Raw genomic sequence first — 21440 nt, forward strand, 5'->3', positions numbered from 1 at the left:
TCTCTATGGCAATAGACTATGCGTTACTAGCTCAGTATGTGAGAAAGTAATGTATGAATCTCATGCTCCTCCTTATGCAAGACATAGAAGGATTCAGTCTACCCTAAAGGGAATTCAAACATGTTTCTATTGGCCTACCATGAAAGCAAACATACAAGAGTATGTTTCTAAATGTGTGGTATGCCAAAAGACAAAGTTTGATAGAGGGAAGCAACTTGGATTGCTTCAACCTTTGCCAATCCCGAATTCATCATGGGAGAGCATATCCATGGATTTTATCTTTGGATTTCCTAAATCTATCCATGGGAATATGGGAATATGGACGATAGTAGATAGGTTCAATAAACAAGCTCATTTTATACCTATCAAAAAGACTATCAAAGCCCATCAAATGGCAACCCTCTTAATTTCACAAATCTTCAAGTACCATGGCTTGCCAATGTCCATAGTGTTGGATAGAGATCCTAGAATGACCAGTAATTTTTGGAAGGGTCTCTTTGAGAATTTAGAAACAAGGCTAAACTTCTCTTTGGCCTATCACTCGCAAACAGATGGCCAAAGTGAAATAGCTAACCTAACAATTCTCGATCTACTAAAATCCTATGTAACGAAAGTAGAACAAAGATCCCAATGGGAGACGTGCTTACCCTTATTGGAGTATGCCTACAATAATATTGCACATACTTCCATGGGAAAAGCACCTTTTGAGTTCATTGAGGGAAGATGAAATAGTCCCTTGCTACTTAAGGTAGACGGGAAGATCTTCGCTGCAGAAGAGTATAGCCGAGACCTACAAGAATATTTCCAAAAGATTAAGGATGCTATCTCTATCTCATAGAAAAGGCAAAAGGCTGCTATTGACAAGCACAAAAGAGCCCAGGCCTTTAAAGAAAATGATTGGGTCTTACTCAAATTTCCCAAGGCTCGATTAAGGCACATGACGGGCAAGAATCCTATGGGACACCAAAAGTACTATGCTATATTAGCAAAAAGGTACTATGGTCCCTTCCAGATTCTTAGGCCAATCAATGAGATGGCCTATCAACTCAAGTTTCCCAACCATTCCCTCATACACAATGCTTTCCATGTGAGCCAACTAAATCCTTACAAAGGAGATCCACCTCAAGAACCAACTATTGAAGACCCACTAGAGATCGAGGACCAAGAAGAGGTGTTGCAGTCAGAGTCCATTCTCAGACATGAAGACAAGGTTCTAAGAGGTGGTAAGACTATCAAGTGATATCTTATTGAGTTTAAGAATTATCCTTTTGAAGATGCTAGATGGATGCAAGGCATACAATTAAAGGATAACCTAAACCTTGTCAATGCTTACAATGCTTCCCAAGAGTAAGCAAATGTACAAAAATTAAATATGAAAAAAATTATTGTCTTATAAGACTCTCTTTTTCTTTATTGTGCACAAAAATGAAGTAGTATGCATGCTTAGATCAAGTTTGCGGAGACGTCGTCTCCTGAACACCAAGTAGAGCTTGTTTTTAAATATTTTAAAAACACTTAATAAAATAACCAATAAGAATTAAGCTCTCTAGAAGACTATTGGACAGTCTCCCAAGGGGACTAATGAGCATTCAAGAGCCCAATGGCTTGCCTGATCCCTATTGGCTAGGAGACAAAGGGCTCCAATGAGAGTTTAGTTGAATTAAATAATCATCTAAAGATCTCACGAAAGGGGAAATGGGGACACATGTCAGAAGGCTATCACTTATGCTGCTTAATTACCATTGGCTAAGCCTGTGGAGGTCCAATAGGATGCTAGCAAGAGCAAAAAGCAAGAGGAGTCGACCAAGAGAGAGAGGGGGCTGATTTTTGCAAGCCATTGTCAAACACACACTCACACAATCTCATATGTGAAGTAAAGAAGACTCTCTCTCCTTCTCAAGCTTTAATGGATCAAAATACTGTGCTCTCAACTATTAGGACAAGAGGATGGGAAGACTGCTTTTCATCAATGAGTTGATTATGCTAAGAGAACTGGCATGTTCCAAGATCCATGGCATATAGATTCCATTGCCCATGTACAAGTGCACTTCTATGGTGGAAGAAGTATGGTGGGAATAAAGTGGAGTTTCAACACATTGTTGTTAGGGTTCTATCTATTGCAGCATCAAGTGGAAGCTATGAGAGGAACTGGTCCTCTTTTGACTTTATGCATACTAAGAAACAAAACCGGATTTATCCTCAACATGTGCTCATTTGGTTTATGTTTTTTGCAACGTGATACTCATTCACAAGTCGATGAACATTGCAACAAGAGCAGCACAAAAGAATTATGGTGTTTTTCAAACCCATGAAGCTATAGCTACTGAAGTAGACAATGATGATGATATGGAATAGGAGATAGCTTTAAAATGCTCTGACATGGATGAAATAGATGATATGATTGGTGTGTTTGATGGAGACGAAGATGTATGACTTAAGGTCTATAAGTTTTTCTCCCTGTGAGTATGTGAAAATTATGACACATCACCATTTTACACTACAACATGTTCACCTCTCTCTCTCTCTCTCTCTCTCTCTCTCTCTCTCTCTCTCTCTCTCTCTCTCTCTCTCTCTCTCAAGTTACTTTTGCAATAAGAGTCGTATTATAGCTAGATACAATACAATACACTTTGTTTCATTGTAAATATAAAAATGGCCAGCTGAGGGGATAGATGACGAGCTGTGATAACAAAAATTGTATCTCTTTGCCAAAATAGATAAGGGTAAAGTGAGCAAAGGGCTCAACCCAAAGGTTGATTCAGCTAATTGAGTAGTTTGTCTATGTTGAATTCATGACTTTCACGAGTAGGAGATGGTCCTGGAGGCCCTTGTTGTGAAGGACCAGCCTCAATTGGCAATGGTCCGTAGAGTTCTGCATACTGTTGTAGCTTGGCTTGGGCCTTTGATATCTCTATATCAAGCTCAAGGATTCTTCTGCACAAAATATCAGGTGTCTCTCCTTGGCTTGCCAATGCAATGAGTGACTCTGATTCTTCAAGAAGAAGAACTATGGGACGTTTGCGTGGAGGCATTGAATTATTGGCGTGACTTGCAGCCACTTTCTTTGCAATCCAGCCTTGCCCAACATTAGAGTTCTTGGAGCAGTCTGACTAGTCCACGCGTCTCCCAAGGATGTTGCAAACATAGCATTGCTGTATAATGTAGAGTGCCATTTGGTTGTTGTTTGGCATAACACTCTCTCGACGTATGCTTCTTTGTACAACACTCATGCGAGTCCTTTGTGCTACAAATTTGATAGCTTTAGAGGAGTTAATTCCTTGGAATTGCCGCTGTTTCAAAATAAATATTGTTGCACAAAGTGGCTTGGACATAGCTTCTTGCACTTCGTAAGGATGAGAGGCTTGCCTTGTAGCCTAAACTCATCTTCTTCGATCCGTGCAGTATCTGCGAGGTTTTTCTCCTGACCATAATGCTCTCTCTCTTATTTGTAGATGGCCTTTGCTTTAGCATGGTTAAGTTCTTCTTCCATACCTGTCAATCAAGCGAACATGTCATCACAAGATAGATTTTTTGTAAAGTTAACAGGTTACATGACTTTCAAATCTTCAAAGAAATAGACATGATAACTTAATCTTGCAGCAATAAAGAGACATAATGTTTATCACCATGTTGTTAGAAAGAGATAAGATAGATTGATCAATTATATAATTTAGAAGCACAACTAAAGAGGACCATAAACAATTCATCACTTCAATCATTAGTTGGTCATAAACCAAAAATAATTACAATGTCATAGCCCATTCTATGGGCACCGCCGAGACATGGCGAAGGATCAAAAGCGTTAGGTTGGGTTAAGGGATTGTTTCACTTGCCACTCTCAAGATGGGTAAGTTCATTGCCTAAAAAGTCCCTTTTGTTTTTCTCTTGTGGCACTTCCATGCACTTTAAGATTCATTTACAAATATGACACATGGAGTAGATATCCATGGCTTTATTCCAAGGAGGGGGATTAGTAGGAATGCATTCTGGGGTAGCCCATGGAAAATATCTCTTGATTTGCTTTGTAATTTCTATTTGCAAGTTGCAGAGAGGAGGAAAGCATGTCGTTGTTCTGGTCTTTGTACAAGACCCCCAGTCTACAATGCGCGCATAGATCCCCTTATATCCGAAATGAAGCACCATGTTACGGGAGTGAAGATCGTTTTGGAGATAGGCGTGCATATGTAGATGCTTCAAGGTCTGAAGAAGAGCGTTTATTATCTTCAAAATGTTATTTTGGAATAACTCTATTGTTCCTTCTGTGGTTACATAATTGCAAATGGCAGGTTAATTGCCATCTGCAGTGCACTCTCTTAACCACTACTGTACATGGCCGCCATTCCAAAAACATGAAATAAGCATTGGACGCTCTTTGTGGCAGACCATGGCAAGTGGATAAATAATGTTGTGATGAGTGATGTCCAAAGCTGTGGCTTTGTCCTTGACCTATTGATCCGCTGTGGGTCCATGTAAGTGGATTTTGAATATTTTTGCCGCATACAGTGGCTCTTTAAATCCAGGGTATGTGACACCTACATGCTTCATATTTTCCCATCTCCCTTCTCCCAACTGTGGAGCCTGTATGTTAAAGATTGCAATTTTCGGCAAAAGATATAGTAGAGGGGGGAGCCAAGACTTTGAGAGAAAAAGTGGCACTAGCAGGAGACTCTATTCTAATCGTAGTCTTTGACTTTGCAGTAGAATCAGAAGAGCTGACTTCCACTCTCGTGCGCTCTGCTGCTCTTTCCAACTTTCCCTTACTCTTGAGCTCAGTATACAATTGTTGCACAAGTTGTATGCAAGTATCTACGCCTGGCAAAGTAATGATTTTAGGGTTTTTTTGATCCTAAAAAACCTTTGCAATCTGTCCAATAGACTGCTTGACCATGTTCAATAATGAACCTGAAGTCATTAGAGATATGTCAAAAGGAAGCGGGCGTAAATGCGTGCTGCAGCTGCTCAAAGACAGACTTCGCTAAAGCCTCTGTGAATTGGTAATACTATTCCGGAGTAGAGGGGTTAAGGCAACGACAAAGCTCAGGCTCTGACATGTGATGAAAGTGACTATTATCACTTTGAAGACAAACTTTTGTTGATGTTTTGCCAGTTTAATATCCTCCATATTTGCAAGATATAATTTGTATAACATAAATGTTTTCAAAGAAGAGGAAAAAATATCAAATTCGTGTCATGTTTGTTAGTCTAGATTCTATACATAATTTGAGTTCATAGCAAATCGCGATATATTATGATTACAATACATACATTGTACAATAGAGAGGATAATACACAAAGAGAGAGGTGAAGAGAGGTGAACAAGTCAGGAGTGTGAGTTACACTCAACACAAGAACTGGACCTTGTTATATGCGTTACATAATACACGTAAATGATCGGAGTGCAAATGTGAACAACCTAGCTGGAGTGAGGTACGCTCAACACAAGTCTTGGATGTTGTTGCAATGTTGATTGATAGTTTAATCAATCTAATTCTTGAGGAAGTGTGTGGAACACACAACACAACCTTCATCAAACAATTTAAAAATCTTGGATTCTGGTCAAACATCATACATATTTACATCAAAGACCACAACAAGTCATCTACTAATGAGTGGCATATCTACGAATCAAAAAGTACAAGGTGTGTCATGCTAAGATGAAGAGGTCATAGGTAGGCATCTCTCCACTCTTAGGTAGACAAATGTATCCCTCATATTTCTGTCTAGTAAGAATGGTGATGTGACTTAATCCAATCCCTGATGAAGTGTGTGGAACTCACAAAAAATAACAACGGACAACTTAACAATCTCAAATGCAGGCAAGGAATTGTATGTATCTACATCCAAGACAACACCAACTCATCTAGTCATGAAAAATGACTTATCTTTACAGTTTGAAACACAAGAGTAACTAGTGCGTCACACGAAGATGAAGAGGACATAAACTATGCATCTCTTTACTGTCTATTTGACGAACAGAATTCTTGTGCGTACATGAAATAAATGATAACTTGAGATGATCTAAAATTAAGCAACCTATAGGTCACTCTGGAGTGAGAGGTGTAGCATCATGCCTACTGCACACCACAAGTTGAACACTAAACCCTAAACTCAGCCCTGTGGTGAGAGATAGACAACTACACCACATGAGTGAGAATCTAAGTCTGTCCTAAAACCCTTCTTTGTAGTGAGCCAAGTGGTTGTACAACACAAGAAAAGTGACTAGTTTCTACACACTTCAGGAGTGAGCCGGATGGCTACACACCACGAAGTGGCCTATAACCTGCAAGCCAACTCTGTGGTGAGAGAAAAAAAACTGCACCATAGAGTCTGTCACAACACACAAAAACAAGTTAGAAAATAGCAAAACAAGTTGAAAATGTTACCTCATGCTCTGGCTGTCCCAAAATCCTCCTCAAGATCTAGGAGTGCTTTCGATCGAAGGCGGCTTAAGCTCTAGAAGTGCTTTCGATCAACATTGATGATGGTTTCTTGTATAAGATATTTTTTGATCAAAAGCCTTTTCAATTGCAAGATATCTCGATAAAAAAGAAATAAAACGGTTATACGGTGATTATATGAGATTTTTGACGTATAATAGCATTTTATACATATAATGCTTTCGATAATGGTCATATAAATGCAACCCAATCCCTATCAATGGTAAGAAATATCTACCACACCTAAGAAATACTCCTTATTAGACCTCATGGTAGGAATCACATTTGAAAGTTGTGCACTAAAACGCAGGAAAGAGAGAGAGGTTAATGACAAAAAATATCGTGCTTGGCACTACCTTGGCTAACATGTATGCCAAATGTGGTGTACTTCAGCTAGACGAGCTTCCTCTCTAGAATGTCATCTATTGGAATGCTTTGATCGAAGGATATGCCCAGAAGCTCTGGAGTGTGTTGTGCACTAAAACACAGGAAAGGGAGAGAGGTTGTTGACAAAAAATATCATGCTTGGCACTGCCTTTGCTAGCATGTATGCCAAATGTGGTGTACTTCAGCTAGACGAGCTTCCTCTCTAGAATGTCATCTCTTGGAATGCTTTGATCACGGGATATGCTCAATAGTGGCAGGGCCAGGAATCTCTGGACTATTTTCACAAAAAGTTCCTCCTCTCCAGAATTTCATCTCTTAGAATGCTTTGATCGAGGTATATCCTCAATAGTGGCAGGGCTAGGAAGCTCTGGACTGTTTTCACAAAAAGTGCTTGGCAAGCTTCCTCTCCAGAATGTCGTCTCTTGGAATGCTTTGATCATGGGATATTGCCCAATAGTGGCAGGGCCAGGAACTTTGGGTTGTTTTCAGCACATGCAAAGAAAAGGAAGGTCTCCAAATGCATTCAACTATGCTTGTATCTTGAAGGCATGTGGCGTTATGCAAGATGCTAATATGGGCTTCCTCTCCAGAATGTCATCTCTTGAAATGTTTTGATCGCGGGATATGCTCAATAGTGGTAGGGCAAGAAGCTCTAGACTGTTTTCACAAAAAGTTCTTGACGAGCTTGCTCTCTGGAATGTCGTCTCTTGGAATGCTTTGATCACGGGATATTGCCCAATAGAGGCAGGGCCAGGAAACTTTGGGCTATTTTCAGCACATGCAAAGAGAAGGAAGCTTTCCAAATGCATTCAGCTACGCTTGTATCTTGCAAGCATGTGGCGTTATGCAAGATGCTGATATGGGCAAAATAATTGACACTGTAGGAAAAGACAATGTACTTGGCAGTGCCTTGCATGTATGCAGAAAGCACAAAAAGTGATTGAGGAGTTTATTGTTCGGAGTTGCATCTCTTGGAATGCACTGATTGCAAGATACGCACAATAGGAGCACGGATAGAAAGCTTTAGGCTGTTTTTAACGGTGGCAAAGTGAGGGATTTTGTTCATATGAAACTATCTATGCGTGCATCTTAAAGGCATGTGGCTCTATTCAAGATGCTGATATGGGCTTAAATATTTTCTCTGATATTGTTAGCCAAGGGTTGTTGCAAAAATTGTTGTGCTTGCAATGCCTTGCTCCACACACATCCTTTTCTCTTGAGACATCGCCAAGCAAGCAACAATGAAGGCTAGACAAGCAAAAGTAAAGAGTATCAAGATGAATATTTCTTTTGTGAGCTCACTTAAAGACTGTGCTAAGGAGAAGGTTTGTAACAAGGCAGTAGCATTCATGCTGATATTTGACATAGTGGGTTACTTGAAAAGAATGCATATTTGGAAAAATTGTTGGTCAGTATGTATGTCAAGTGCGATGCACCGCACAACAAATCTTTGACGAGGTTACTATGCGAGATGTCGTCTTGTGGAACGCACTGATCGCAGGATATGCCCAACGGAGAGAGGGCTAGAAAGTTATGGGCTGTTTTCACCTATTCTATACTGAGGGCCTGTCTCCAGGCGCAATCACCTACACATGAATTTGAAAGGCATGTGCATTGTGTCTCTATGCAAGATGCTGATATGTACACAAAAAATCACAATGATATTGTTAGTCTAAGTCTAGTGAAAAGAGATGTCGTACTTGGCACTGCCTTGGTCAATGTGTATGCCAAATGTGGTGCACTTAAGAAAGCACAAATAGCGCTTGGGGAGCTTTTTGTTCGAAACAACGTCTCTTGGAATGCACTTCTGTTTCAAGAAACTTTCATGATTTTCTATGCCTTGCTTGATATGTATGCCAAATGTGGTACACTTCAAAAAGCACAAAAAGTTCTTGAGGAGATTTTTATCCGGAATGTTTTCTCTTGGAATGCATTGATTGAGGGATGCGTGTAACAAGAGTAGGCCAAAAAACTCAAGGCTATTTTCAATGGATGCAAAGCAAGGGCTTCCCTCTAGATGCAATCACATACGCATGCATCTTGACCTTCTGTATGAAGGCGCTAGGATTCATGCTAATATTTGCAATAGTGGGTAACTTGAAAAGAATGCATACTTGGAAAAATGTTGGTCAGTATGTATGTCAAGTGTTGTTTGTGTGAAACAAGTCTTTCACGAGCCTACTATATGGGACATAGCCTTGTGGAACACACTGATTGTAGGATATGGTCAACAAAGATGCAATCACCTATGCATGGAAGCATGTTGCTCTACCCAAGATGTTGATATGGGGGCTTAAATATTTTCTTTGATATTGGTAGCAAAGGGTTCTTGCAAAAATTGTTGTGCTTGGCAATGCGTTGCTCCACACACATCCATTTTCTCTTGCAACACCCCCAAGCAATCAGCAATAAAGGCTAGACAAGTAAAAATGGAGAGCAAGAGAATGAGTCTTTCTTTTGTTAGCTCACTTAAAGACTGTGCTAAGGAGAAGGTTTTGTACCAAGGCAATAGCGTTCATGTTGATATTTGAGATAGTGGGTTACTTTAAAAAAATGCATACTTGGGGAAAGTAAGTATGTCAAGTGCGGTGTAGCTATCAGGTCTTTGACAAGGTTACTGTGCAAGATTTCATCTTGTGGAATGCATGATTGCAGGATATGCCTAGACAAGGCTAGGAAGCTGTGGGCTGTTTTTAGCTGGTGGGTAGCAAGGGCCTATCTCCAAACGCAATCACCTACGTGTGCATCTTAAAGGCACGCGCGTTGTGGCTCTACGCAAGATGCTGATATAGAAAAAAAAATTACAATGATATTGTTAGTTTAAGGCTCCTGAAAAGAGATGTGCCAATCTGTTTTCAGCAGATGCGAAGCAAGGGCCTCTCTCCAAATGAAATCACCTATGTATGAATTAATGTGGCTCTATGCAAGATGCTAATGCGAGGCGAGGGCCTCTGTCCATATGCAATCACCTACGCATGCATCTTGAAGGCATGGAACTCTATGCAAAATGTTGATATGGGCTAAAAAATCTACTCTGATTTTATTAGTGAGGGGTTGTTGCAAAAGATTGTTGTGCTTGGCAATGCCTTGGTCGATAGGTATGCCAAATGTGTTGCATTTTGTAAAGCACACAAAGCTCTTGAGGACCTTCTGTCCAGAATGTCGTCTCTTGGAGTGCATTGATTGCGGGATATGCACAACAAAAGCAGGGCCAAAGAACTCCAAGCTCATTCCAGTGGCCGACGAAAAACGACGACCGCTGGAATCACCTACACATGCATCTTGAAGGCATGCGACTGTATGCAAGATGTTAATATGGGCTTAAAAATATACTATGATATTATTAGTGAGGGGCTATTACAAAAGATTGTTGTGCTTGGTAATGCCTCGGTCGATATGTATGCCAAATGTGGTGCATTTTATAAAGCACACAAAGCTCTTGAGGACCTTTTGTCCAAAATGTCGTCTCTTGGAGTGCATTGACTACGGGATATGCACAGCAGAAGCAAGGCCAGTAAGCTCCAAGCTGATTCCAATGGTCGATGCAATGCAAGGACTTCTCTCCAGGTGTAATCATATACGCCTGCATCTAGAAGGCACGTGGATCTATGAAAGATACTAATATGGGCATAAAAATTCTTGCTCATATTGTTAGTCAAGGGGTATTGAAAAAGGGTATCGTGCACAATACCTTGGTTGACGTGTTTGCTAAATGTGATGCCCTTAAGAGAGCACAAAAAGTGCTCGAGGAGCTTTTTGTCTGGAGTTTGGACTCTTCGAATGCACTAATTGAAGGATATTCCACACAAGGTAGGGCCAAAAAGATCAAATCTATTTTCAGCAGATGCGAAGCGAGGGCCTCTCTCCAGATGCAATCAGCTACGTATGCATCTTGAAAGCATGTGGCTCTACACAAGGTACTGATGTGGACACAAAAATTCACAATTGTATTTCTAGTTAAAGGCTATTGAAAAAAGATGTCGTACTTTGCACTGCCTTTGTTGATATGTATGCCAAGCACTGATTGCGGGATATGCACAACAAGAGCAGGGCCGGAAAGCTCTATGCTATTTTCAATGGATGCAAAGTGAGGGCCTTTGTCCAGATGAAATCACCTACGCGTGCATCTTGAAGGCATGTGGCTATATGCAGGATGCCGATAGGGACTTCAAATTTCACTTTGATATGGTTAGTCTCGAGTTGTTGCAAAAAACTATCGTGCTTCGCAATGCCTTGGTCAATATATAGGCCAAATCTATTGTACTTTCGGGAGCACACAAAGTTCTTGAGGATATTTCTGTATGGAATTTTGTCTCTTGGAGTGCATTGATTATGGGATATGTGCAACATGAGTAGGACCAAAATCTCTAGGCTGTTTTTAGCGGATGCAAAGCAATGGCCTCTCTTTTGATGCACTCACATACGCATGCATCTTGAAGGCATGTGGCTCTACACAAGATACTGATATGTGCATAAAAATTCACACTGATATTGTTAGTCGGGGAATGTTGAAAAAGATGTCATTCTTGAGAATGCCTAGGTTGTCATGTTTGCTAAATGTGGTGCACTTTAAAAATTCACTTCTAATAATGTTAGTCCAAGGGTTGTTGCAAAACATGTCATGCTTGGCAATGCCTTGGGCGATATGTATGCCAAATGTTGTGTACTTCAGAAAGCACAGAAAGTGCTTGAGGACCTTCCTATCCGGAACATCATCTCTTGGAGTGTATCGATTGCGGGATATGCACAAGAGGAGCAGGGCAGAAATCTTTAGGTTGTTTTTAGCTGATGAAAATTGAGGGCCTCTCTCCTGATGCAATCACGTAAGTGTGCATCTTGAAAGCATGTGGTGCAGTTTAAAGAGCACCAAAACTTCTCAAAAATCTTCCCGTCCGAAGCTAGAATGCACCAATTGCAAGATTTGCCCCATAGGGACAGTTTTCGGTAGATGCGAAACAATGGCCTTTCTCCTGATTGCAGGATTTTCTCCAGAAGGGCAACCAGATGGGTCACCCCAAAGACTGCGAGTTTGTGTATGTGTATGTGTGTGAGCTTACAGACGGACCATCCGGAAGATTCAACCTACCCTAAGACCATTGACATCAAAAGTAATGTAGGTTATGGTATGCATGATAGAAAAAGTGAAGGTGACAGTCAACATGTTGGAAAAAGTTGAGCAACAAATAATGGTGGGAATGTGATGCCACAATGCAAGGGAGGTCTGGAAGCCAATCCATTCAACATTGTGCTTCATCCAGATGACCAATAGCAAAGGTCACTTATATGTTGTGTTCTGATTTCCTCTATGTGATCTCAAAAGCTCTTTGCTTACATCATGTATACAATAAAGCAATGAATTTATATCATTTTTTATTGAAAAGATTTCAGATGAAGGTGACAAGGACTTCTTATGCCTAACAAAGGGACACACAGACAATACACCAAGACATGGCAATGTGGAATGATACATGTCTTTTAAAAACATCGATAATAAGTTCTTTCTTGTACAATTATGATATTTTTACAATAAAAAGTCCCTCTAACACCGAAGGAGAAGCATAAGTCCCCCTTCAACACTGGAGGGGATACAAGTGGCGGGGGAAGGGACCATTCCTTACGGTATCTTTATAAATGTGGAGAACAGTGCCAGCTCCACACCATACATACGTATGTATTTTTTTTTGGGCACAAGCATCGCAAATGCACAAAATGCATCTTGCTCCATTTTTATTATAATGTGGAAATCTTTACATCCATACATCTTTTAATGCAAAATCTCATTTGTGATGCGAGGCCATAGAGCTTCTGGCAAAATGTTCGAGGAAAGATGATGTAGAGCCTTCATCAAAATCTATGCCATGCGGTAACATCCACACCACTATCACTTTTTTACTTCTGACCATATACATAGTGAAGCAATCAAGGCAAACTAGTTCATGGCTAATGAGGGATGGTTTGTGTGTTTGAGCCTTATGAATCACATTCCTAAAATGCACATGGTGGGAAGGAATATTGGGTTGGTCATGCATCGGACGATGTCTCTTCGAGTGCAATCAAGTTATTTATATGAGAATGGAGAATCTGTGATTACAAAAATCTCAAATCTTAGCTTTCACCCATGTGTATATACTATGGAGATAAAAACATAATAAGTTTTTGTGTAATTGTAGGTGGGGCCATTGTCCCTAACTTTGTTCTATCTAGAACATTATAATCTTCATCTAACTGATTGTGGGACAGGGGAAGAGGCTGTAAAAAAATTATTGGATCCTCAAAGATATTTCATTGTAGAGAACAAAAAGAGCAGTCCATTTCCACACACATTGGTACATGGAAATTATATTTGAGGTGGTGTAGAATGGTCTCCTCTGATTTTTAGGTGAGATGGAAACTCATCATATTTATTTATTTTTGTTTTAATGTTTTTCTTATGGTGGAAAATATATTTTTGAGATTCTATTTTGCCATAGATGGTTATTATGGACTTTCACATATGAAGGAGATTTTATTTTGGATGTTTTTGATGGATGTGGATCCCTAGGACATGCATGTTGAGAGCTAAAGAGACATTATCTAGGGATAGAGAATGATGTTAAGCTATCTAAAGCATGCATTGCAATTTTTTCATGAGATATGAGAGTATAAAGATATGATTTCTAGCTACCATTTTTGGATTGAAAAACTCTCTATTTTAGCTTGCCAACACTCCTATAAGGCCATTTTTTATTTTTTACCTGTGAGATCCCCAACCCGCCGACACTAAACTGGGATGGAGTCCTTGACAGGTCTCTAGGCCTAGTAAAAATCAGAGTCTCTTAGGAAAAATCCAAGGAATAGACCTTTACCACTGATAATGGCTTGGATCTATAGCCCTAGACAAAGACCTAGTCCTATCTTGCAGCTGGAAATGGGACAACCTTTTAAAAGTACAAAACTACTTTGGCCTTATAACTTCCACAATTTGGGCTAAGGTATCCTCAACCAACGCTTCCCCCCCCTAACTTATGTGAGGGCACAGCCGCGCTGGTGGACTCCTCTTCCAAGTGGAGAAGTTTTTTAAACGTTTTTAGTGTGCGGGAATGGATAGTTACCTGACTAATCAGGTCCACCAGTCCATGATTAACAACCTTAGTCAATCTCCACTATTGCGGTTTCCATCATTACATAGCTCCAATGACCAAAAAAATTATCAATCCAGAGGGATGAGCTACCCGGCTTGGGCATGGAAACACTCACAGGATTAGTGAGCTAATCATGGCAAAACGAATGGTTGACTCTATGAGGTGAGCTTCTTGGCCTATGGAGGAGCTAAGCCACGATGATGGGCAATCTCCACATCCACTTCCCTTCACCTCCAATCAACCCAATCACACACACTAATGATTGCAAGAACACACACAACACTAATCCTATCATCATGCAACAAACTAATCACGAGCACACACACATAGAGCTATCAAGAATCATACTCCAATCAAACCTACATGCACACCCAAGAAAATGAGGGAAATCAGACAAGATTAGAGAGGGGTTAACCACTAATTAGTTACAATCTAGCCAATCAAAGCATCATTAGCAATCATAAGAAGCATGAGAGAGGCATAGTGAAAGAAAATTAAGCATTGATGAGTTGTAACCAAGTCACATGAGCAAGGAGAAGCTCAAGGAATCCATAGCCACACACCTCAAGAGCTCTCACCAAAGAGTGCTCTCTGCAAATGAGCTTGAGAACCCTAATTTCTTTAACACATTGCCTTATATACCTAGGGTAAAAATATGCAATGTTCGGGCACCCGAGACCTTTAGGTCTCCACCACTTACTAAATTTGCTACCTAGGCACACTAACTCACCTGTTCTTTACAGATTGGAACTACCATTGAGCCCGTAACACATTAAAATATTACAATGGCATGAAATAAATCGGGAAGTTACAATACATGACCATTTTTGGAAAACGTGTAACTCTAATCTTTACTGCTTCTTCATGTTGATCTTCGATGTGCAGTCATACCTCTTTAATATTTAGTAGCTTCTGTTAACTGATGTTGACTCAATTAACATTTTCCTTTTTTGATCTTAGTGCCTGTCCTTGGGCACTGTTGAAAAGTTCCCGTGGAGGCTGTAGAAGGTTTTTTATTGGTTGTTGATGGGTTGATCGTCTTTATTTGTCGTTGAATTTTTTGATGAGGTTCGATTTGTTGCATGGCATCTTCATTGGTCCAAATATGTATGATGTGACATATGATGTTGAATTTGTCTGTTGTAATAGCATAATGATTAGGATACTCTTTATTTATGAAAAGCATGTACAAGAGGAGTAGAATGATGAGATTCTAAATTAGGGTCTAATGCTTGGATGACCAAAGGGAAAAAACCCAGTGGGAAAAAAGTACCTTTGGGATACGCGCATTGTTAAATTACTTATTAGTATAGGAAATATTAATAAAGTACTCAAGGGATTATTTGCTAGTAAATATGGAATTAAAAAGACATCAAATATGAAAGGGTAGCATGATGGAACATTGGTTTGCCCATTGTACTCCACTCAAGGTACATGGGTAAAAGAAAAAATGAGTGTCTAATGCCTATGTCCAATAATGGGACATCGTATTTATGCATACACAAAAATGCATGGAAAACAATATGCTGTGCAAGAAGCTATAAGAGCATATGACACGTCTATGCAAGCTGGCACCCCTTTAAGAATGTTTTTTGTTGACGAGGATATGTGTTTTCATCTTACTGTGCACAGTGCATGAGTGTTGGACTCTATGACACTGCACCAATTGTAAGTTAATAGACTTTAACTCTTATGCTCATCTCTTCCAGCATGAGTGACATGACTTAGATATGGTCAACTCTTCTAGCTTGAGCGTAAGCCGAATAACTACAATTCTTAGCACATAGTTTAATATGACTTGAAGCTTTTGGACTAATACTTTGCTCATTTTATGGCTCTGCAACCCGACTCTGACCATGCCAAAGAGTGTTTTTTGCACCCTGGTGACTTGACTTTTGACATTCTTGTGCCTACTACAAACATTTCTTCTGGTAAAAGTAAGCTTGAATCCTCAAAAAGAGGATAAGTGAAGGACCAAGTTGGCATTGAAGGTTTCTTTTGCCATACCTGTTTTATCATTTGTGAATCTGCATTCTCGTTGGTTGGGTTATTCTTCTTTGACTGTGAAGACTCCACTATTTGTTTGATTCTCTTATTGAACCTGTTGATAGGAGTCTTTGATGTTGTTGTAGCCCTCTGTTCACTGCCGCCATTCGGATTTTAACTAGGAGAATTGGAATACTTAGGAGTCCAAATCTAGGTCTTGTTGAGTTTTTTAGATCTTCATGCAGGTGTAGCTGCAAATGGCTTGTGGTTGACTGGAAACCAAATATTTGTATACCCTATGTAGAATCCTTTTTTTTGTACCCTCTTGAAAGTTGTGGTAGGCTTTAACATCTTTCTTTGTTGTTTTATTGTATACCTACATCTTAGGTATCCTAGGATATTGTCAAGGTTAATACCTTGTGGGCCTTCTTTCTTGGGAGGGACTTGATGTTACTTCATAGGACCTAACCTGCGCTTTTGGTACCCATATGTGTTACCTCCATAGTGCTCTTGTTCTTTTAAGCTCCATTGTGATGTTATCCATCCTATTTATTTTTCTTTCTATGTTGATTTCCTGTCTTTAATCCAAATTGTATCATTGACTTTGACTAAGCTACTCAAAACAAACACTTGCTTGATTTTCCTTTGCTTTCTTGAGTACTTATACCTTTGATTTTCTGGGTGTCTCCTTAGTGTTTTTAGTCGTGTCATCAATTGACTTGAAGTTCTGAAATCTTGACGTGCTTGAAGAAGCCGATCCATGAGGGTTCTTTGATGTAGAGGTATATGTTGTCACATCTTCTTTGCTAGTCGGTGGAAGGTCCACTTTAGCTTTACCTTTGTTTGCAAAATTTGTCTTTTGATTCTTGTAACTTTTTCAACTCTGAATCTAGAATTCATGGTAAATGTAATTGTTGCTTGCTTCCTCTTGGAAAACAAAGTATTAGCATTGTATCTTCTTTGTAGGCCTTGTGTTGGTCCATTGATGTCCAAGGATGACATCTGCAAGCATTTCCTTTGAAGGCTTCACCTGAAACTTTACCTTCTCTTCATGATTTTGGATGCTAAGGGTAGCAACCATTTCTTTTTTACTTGTAGCCTTACACATGAATTCTCTATTATCTAGCTTTCCTTGAGTAATCTCTAGAATGCTCCGAATGTTGTCTGCAACCATATTGCACTTTTCTTCTTTATCCAATAGAGAGCATTACATATGACACTTGCTCCTTTTGTAATGCTGCAAACTATAGATATTCTCATTGTTGGCTCTATTGTATATTTTTGTCATGCTTTTGCCATGGTCTCATCTTGATCTAGCTATGTCTCTATGGAGTGTGGCTTGAGACTTTGTGTTCCACTATGACTTACAACAATTGATTCAACTAGCAATGAGTGATTGATATTTGGACTTCCTTTTGCTTCCTTACTTTTTGCAACCTCATTCTTCTTAACTTATAGCTTTGGTGGCATTCTTAGATCAATATCTATCGTGGTTGCTCCTTGTTCTATATGATCAAAACTTGCTATTTCTTGATTTTCTTTAAGCACTTGTGTAGTTCTGCTCAATGGGGATGAATCACTTTCAAGAAGGTCTTCCATTTGAATTGTGCTTGAGGATTTTGTGCTATCGTCCGCGGGTGACGAGTCTTGGTCTTCATTCTTGGTTGTCTTTGAAGATTGCATATTGTTTACATTTTGTATCTTGAACATCTTCTCGGCCATTGGCATTCCCATTATTATGTTGTCTGGCATATCCTTTGTTGTGATCATGTGAAATTGAGCTATGATCATTTATGAACTTATTTCAATGGTGATGTAGATGATTCCCCAGTATTCTGCTCGTTTGTTTCCTGATATGCTCATAAATTTAGGAGCATCTTCCAGTTGTGGTTGGTCACATCTTTTCCAAGTGCGAAAAGACATGAGGTTCTTGTCTAGTTGAAAATCTAGCTTTATTTCTCTTGAAAACTTCTCTTTGTTTTCACTGGTGATGCTTCACTTGATCCCCTCATGATTTCTTTCTGTATTGATTGCTTTTTCCGTGGCAGTGTCCTTTGGTTGAACTTTATCCGTAATTTCTTTGCTTTAATCACTTGCTTCAATTGATCCTGACTCGTATGACTCTGATATTGCACTTAATGTTTGCAATTGATGAGCATTGTCCACCTGCATCTGAGTAAATCTTGATCTTAATCGACCCACTGTACTTTTTGGTAGAATCTATCTCTTTGGAGGAGATTTTGGTGGTGACCATTTGTGTATTCTTCTAGACTTTAGCTTGCATTGACTTTGACTTTTCTTTCACATGTTTAGGCAGCTTGAGGCTTTGCATGATCTTCAGATATTATTTGACTTCACGTTTTAGCATCCATAGGGGTTTGTACAAGGGCTTGAACTTGTTGATATTCATTACAATGTGCATCTTGATATGAATATGTAAGATTGATCACATGTAACTATATGAACACTATTGGATTTGTCGGTTTTTGACTTTGACTTGTGCAGATTAGCTGAAACTTATGTCCTTGATGATCTTCATATAAGCATTTATTTGTAGACTCTGATGGAATATGGGTCAATTACAAACATATGATCTTTTAATGGTTTTTTCCTTGAAGGACTTTGCTGGTTAGAGTCTCTAGGGATTCTAACTGGTGTAGCAATTCCTCGTACATAAGCTGAGCTTGATGGATTTGCAGCTCCTCTCTTCCTAGGGTGATGACTATAGCTTGCTTCATTGTAAGAGTTCAAAATTGTTTGGCTTTGTTTCACTCTCACCTTTTGGGACTATGAAGGTACACTTTGGGTAGCACTATTGATGTTTGGCATCTGTAAACCTCTGCATAGTTTCCTATGTATCTCCTTGAAACATGACAAATTATTCCCCAAATCAAGCTATAGATAGAATTTTCTTTGCCGTGATATTGCCTATTCCATGGGTCTCGTATCATATAATCTTTTGTAATTTCAAGACCCAAGGCATCATAGATGCTAGACTCTCGTTTATATCTACGACTGTTTTGGTCAAAGTAAGTGTTCGCTGGGTTACAACATCGCAACTTCATTTCCAATGGAGGAGAGTTTGGCTCTGAACAATTGGCTCTGAACAAATATCTGGGCTCACTCAGGTAATATCCTTCAGCTCTAGAGAGGATGGGCTATAATATATTATTTTCTCTGAAATGAACCATCCTTTCTAATCTATCACTGGATGCACTTCTATGAGCTGGTATGTGGGTTGTTGAAACATTGGTTGATCCTTTTTATACAGTTTCTCTTTTTGGTCTACATAGTGTGCATATGAATTAAGTGTACCATACGAAGCTAACATCATTCTGGCTGATGAGTCCCTTAGACTCGTGAATGATTGCACACTTTTGGTAGTGGATGCAGAATCATTTACAAACCTAACAGTATTTTCAACATTTGGTGATATCTGGACACCTGGACCAAATTCATACAATAATTTTTTGTTCAAATAATCGATTTTAAGCTTTTCAGGTGCCTGTGCATCTTTACGTAGATTTTGAACTTGCAATGCTTTTACTGGTGCTTCTAATGGTAATGCATAATTATCCAACTACATTAAAAGTGACGAGTTAAATGCACTTACATTGAGATTTGCATTTCCAATTTTTTCATTACCTTGCTTGGCAGTTGATATGTTTTCGTTGTCTGAATTTCTTGGACAATCTTTAAAAAAATGTCCACCTTTTCGTCCATAATTTGAGTAATACGGCATGACTGGTGGTATTTCAATTGGCTCTGTCATGTCAAGCTCTTGCTGAGGAACTTTTATTTCTATGCTAACCAAATTGTCAGCATCTTCTTTTAAAACACTGAGCATCAACCTATAGATTGGTCCATCTTGACTTTTGCACTGTCTTTGGCTTTTTTCTCAACTAGACTAGCTTCTATTGGTTGATTTGTTGGATCTTGCAATTCTGGCTCTCGACTATAGGTTTGACCACTGTAATCCATGTACAATGACCCTGATTGCATATGCACTAGCTATATGTTTTGCTGGCTTGTGCAGATTTTTGGATAAACATTTGGGTTGACTTTTTGAACTTCTATCTACACTTCATCTTTGAGCTTGCAATACCTGGCTCCACTGAAGTCTGTGAACATTTGGGAGTTCTCTTTATCTAGTTTCACTCTGATCAATAGAATATTGTCTCTTGTGCTACTTTTGCTGCTCATCAAGTATCTACGGTCTTCTGAATCTGCATATAAGACTTTATCTCCATTCTAGCCATATAATTGTAAAATCTGCTCTGTTACAGTTGTGCATGTGCTGCCACTCTACTAGCTTACTTTGCTGTACTTGAACTCTTGACTCCATTGGAGTCCATGTTGGCTTGTTCTGTTAAAACTCTCTTAGCAGATTTTGGTATCGATTAGGAGAATCTTTACTACTCGTACTAGCTGAATCTGTAATCACATGTGAGTGGTCCCTGTTCGTCCAACTCGAAGCTAATTTTCAGTGCTATTACTTGTACTTGCCAATTTCTAGCGTGCCAATTTTGAAGTTTATCTTTCCCTTAAACGGCTTTGAGTTGGTCTTTTTGATCTCTTTTTTCAGTTGATTTGATTCGCTTTGCGCTGTGTATTTTCTTGGCTTTGCTTTTTTGACTTGCTCGCTTTTGTGTTGTTTTCTCAGTGTCTGACTCTTCCGGTCTTTTGCTTTTTTTCTTTTTTGGTCTTTCTGGCTCTTTGACGATTTTCTTTATATTTGTATTAATTTTCTGTGAAATTTTGAATTTTCTAAAATTTTTAGTATTTTTATGATTTTTTAAGAAAAGTTTTGATATTTTATGATTTTTTTTCTATTTTTTAATAATTTTTTTTGAAGCTCTTATGAATTTCTAATGATTTATTGGGATTATTTTTCAAGTTTTGATTTTTTACAATTTTCTAGGAGTTGTTATGAATTTTTATCATTTTTGTGATTTATCTATGGATTTTAAGAATAATTTATGAAATTTTATGAGTTTTTTTATCTTTTACAAATTTTCTACAATTATTATGATTTATCTGTGTCAGATTTATGTTTTTTTCTTTTTTTTTAAATTTCTAAACCTTTTTTTGATTTTCTATTGGATCTTTCGATTTTGTAGTTATTTTTATGTTTGTTTATTTTGTATTTTTATTTTTTATGCATCTTTAATTGTAATTTTTTGTTTTTTAAAATTTTAAGAATCCTTTTTTATTTTTTCTTTAAAATTTCTTTGATTTTTGGTTTTTTTATTGTTTTTTATTTTACTTTTTTGTTTATTATTTATTGAAATGATTATTAAAAAAAAAAAATGTTACCTTTTACTGACTTGGCAGCGTTGACTTGCAGGCAGTGACAGGCATGATCGAAGAACAACGTTGATTGCGAGATGGCGGTCCAAGAGAGAAAAGAGGAGTTGACAGTGCCGATTCGGCTCGGTTGACGTGGCGGAGTTGAGTTTGTTGACAGTGAGAGAGAGAATGGCTGGTAGCCTGGCACGCGTTGGAGTCG

This window comes from Adiantum capillus-veneris, chromosome 3 (assembly GCF_014529385.1).
Source record: "Adiantum capillus-veneris isolate H3 chromosome 3, ASM1452938v2, whole genome shotgun sequence".
Taxonomy (NCBI): domain Eukaryota; kingdom Viridiplantae; phylum Streptophyta; class Polypodiopsida; order Polypodiales; family Pteridaceae; genus Adiantum; species Adiantum capillus-veneris.